Source organism: Palaemon carinicauda, chromosome 10, assembly GCF_036898095.1.
Source record: "Palaemon carinicauda isolate YSFRI2023 chromosome 10, ASM3689809v2, whole genome shotgun sequence".
Taxonomy (NCBI): Eukaryota; Metazoa; Arthropoda; class Malacostraca; order Decapoda; family Palaemonidae; genus Palaemon; species Palaemon carinicauda.
The window spans coordinates 3,971,317-3,975,356 of NC_090734.1; positions in this window are offsets into that span (position 1 = coordinate 3,971,317).

A 4,040-nucleotide genomic window follows, 5' to 3' on the forward strand; every position below is an offset into this window, starting at 1 on the left:
GCAATTGGTAAAATACTAAAGTATCCTGAAATTGTGTTAGATGATGCCCTAAGAACAGCAAAAAAGCCTTTTTTCGGTAATGATAACAGAAAAAACTACAACACAAAATTTACTTGTACTACCTTATTGTAATTTTTTTAAAGAAATTCCCCAACTGTTGAAAAACTTCAATTTAAATGTAGCATTTAAGAGTAAAAATACAATAAAAACAGCCTTAATAATGAATTCTCCTGACATTACCAAGGGATGTGTATATCGTATTCCATGCAATGCTTGTGAAAAAATACTATATTGGTCAAACTGGTAAAGCCCTAGAAAAGAGAATTGAACAACATAAGAAAAGTGTCAGGTACGCTCAAGATAATAATGCTCTCTTTGCTTACGTTAGAGATAAAAATCACACCAGGTGCAAAGAAATTGGTTCAATCAAATAACTTAGTGGAAAGAAACATCATAGAGTCCAGTTTCATAAAGGAAACCTTTGAAAACAACTTGAATATTGGTCATGGAATGCATAAACTCGACGCCTTTATATGTAAAGAGATTTGTAAGCTATATAAAAAAACATTAACCACTTAGTGTAGAATTGAATGTATTGTGAATAATTAACATCGCTGTAAAATTAATATTTAGACCTATGCTACCATTCATTAATAGGTACAATTATTTTATATAGTACGCATAAGTATATTGGCACTATATAGTGTTATGCTAGATATAGATATTGATATATACATGATTATATGTTTATGATATTAATGTTGTATGTATATATATGTATATATACATATGTATAGGGGTATATTTGTGTATGTGTATATATATATGTATGTATATATATGTATGTGTGTATATATGTACATGTATATATATATATATATATATATATGTGTGTGTGTGTGTGTGTGTGTATGTTTTGCTTATGTATTTATATAGATAAGGCTACCGTGTTTTTCATATAAACTGTACAGAAAGTAAAAAAAAACAAGAATTTACCCGCCACTAGATGACCCTCTTTGGCAGGTGTCTAATGATCTTGGGGACTCCGCCCACTTGACCCAGGTAGCTGGTAAGGGAGTGTCATTTTTCTCTAAATCTCTATATGTATGTTCGTACGTTTGCTTTCCCTATAAAATGTAATGAAACCTCTTTCAATAAATCAGTCCTCTGAAGAAGTATCACGAAACTAGTCAGGACTTAAGCGTATATTTCGTATTTTCACTTTCCCTGTGGTTCTTCTGCATATATATATATATATATATATATGTGTGTATATATATGCATTTGTATATATAAATATATATATATATATGTATATATATATATATATATATATGTGTGTGTGTGTGTGTGTGTATTGTTACCCACTTTCAGTTTATAGGGACGATATATATATATATATATACATATATATATACATATATATATATATATATATTTATATATATATATATATATATATGTATATATATATATATATATATATTACGGCTTTTTTTGCTAAATTAGTTATATTGCATAGTTATCTGTCGTTTTAACAAATAAATCTAAATGTTGGAATTTATACAAATTAACTCAATTGTCTGGTTACTTTGCAAAGAAAGAAAAAATGCATAAATAGGATAGTTTGCAAAAAAATCTGGTAACTTTACTCAAATGCATGGTAAATTGGTTATTTGCAAATATCCGCATAATTTAGAATGTCAGTTTGCAGAATGATTGTTTTCAGTCAGGTATGAGCAAACTGTTATTTGTGTGTTTGGATTGTGATTCTGATGAACTACTCAATGTCACACGAGTTGATACAGTATGCCTCTCGCATTCTCGCCATTATTAATGGTGGACTTGTGGTGTTTACCTCTGCTCTTTGATAATCCAGCGATGGATGGAATAAAGGAGGATTCTGATTAAGTATTGTCTGAATTACAAAAAAAGAAAAAAAAAGAAGTCATACAATGCATGTGGCTTGATGAAAAAGTGTGATTACGAGGAAATCGTTAAACGAATGAAAGGATTTAAAAAAAACTGCGGTGAAGACCACTAAAAAGACTATAGGTTTTTAAGAGGGTACAATATCATCGAAATATCTGCTCAAGAGACGACAGTGCGAAAGGTACTTAGAAAAGAAACTGTTCTGAGATTCGTCTATCCTGAAGATCTCTTTGATACAATCAAAGAAGCCCGTCTCGATAACGGACATGGAGGAAAGAATACTCTTTCCAAGCTCTGAGTGAGATATATCCAAACATAACTAAACTATAGATAAAATAAAGATCTCCCCTGCAATTTTTGCGACGGATGTCAAATAAAAAAATCAGTATCTGCAAATCCGTGTTCGTCAACCTAGTCATTTCGAGCAGCAGCATGAATTCAATGTGCCAGGTATGGAAAATGAAGCTCCTTAGGTTGAATTCAAAACTCTTTATTTACCAAGGCACTCCACCCAATTCTCTGGCGGGTAGCCGATATCAAACAAAGAAGCAAAGGAGACCTTTGTTCTCTCCGCTCCTCCCAGCCTGACTAGAGTTTCAGCCGAGTTTAGCTGGTACCGCTAGAGTGCCACAGCCCATCCTCCCCCCGTTATACACCACAAATGAAGTTTCATACGCTGATTCCCCTCCCCGCTCTACCTCGGCAGTCACCAAGGCAACCGGAGGAAGCAGCAGGGGGCTACCAGAACTGTGTCACAATCTCTCGCCATTCATTTCTAATTCTAGCACGCTCCCTTACTTCTCTTACATATATCCTCTCATCACCCAGAGTTTTCTTTACTTCATCCATCAACTTAAACCTTGGCCCTTCCTCGTGTACTTCTCCCATCAAGTCTTGCATTCATCACTTTCTTTAAGCAGGCAGCCTCTTTCCATTCTTTCAACATGGCCAAACCACCTTAACACATTCATATCCACTCTAGCTGCTAAATTATTTCTTACACCCATTCTCACCCTACCTAATCGAGATATACCAGCCATACTCCTCAGACACTTCATCTCAAACACATTCAATTTCTGTCCCCCGTCACTTTCATTCCCCACAAATCTGATCCATACATCACAGTTGGTACAATCACTTTTCTCAGGCAGATTTCTCTTTACGTTCATGTCTAACCCTCTATTTTTTACCCCTCCCTTCACTGCCCCCGACACTATTGCATCCTTCATTCACTCTCTGACATACATCTGCATCCACATCATAATTTGACTGCAACAATAGACCTCAAGTACTTAATTCAAAGCTAATCGCACAAATAAATCTTAATCGTGTTGTATATATATGTGAAACAGATATCCACATAAAGTAGTAAATTCTGATACTATTTTAACATTCCGATATTCTAATTTAAATGTTCCCTTAGACAGTGAATGATATATATATTGCAGGTTGACTTAATTGGCATGCAGAGGCAGCGAGACGGGCGGAGTATTAGTTTCATTACGAACCACCAAGATCACTTAACTAAGTTTCTTATCCATTAAAGATATTCCCAAGAAACGAGAGAAAAGCCTTCGTGAAGTCGGTAATGCAGAATGAATGGGCCATGGACAAGGTTTTATCCAGTGCAAGTGATCAACTGTTTGTAACAACAACCGCCTGCTAGTGTTATCAAAATCGAAATGTCTACAACAGGTCTTGGAAATGCAGTTCTGCTTGTAAAAACACGTAAACTTTTGGTATATTTTTTATCACTTAAAGATATCCAATCATTTTCCAAATGACATTCCGAGTTATCGGGGACATGCAAATAGCAAGATTTTTATGTTTTTTTTTCTTTTTTTTGTAACCGGATATTTTTTCAAAATTCATTTTTTGGTGTTTAATTGCAAAGTAACAAGGCAATTAAGAGGATTTTGAAAACGTGCTATGATTTAGGTTTATTTGCAAAAAAATTGCTAACTTTGCAAAATAACATATTTAAAAAAAAAACGTAACACACACACACACACACACACACATATATATATATATATATATGTATATATATATGTATATATATAAATATATATATATATATATATTATATGCATATATATATATATATA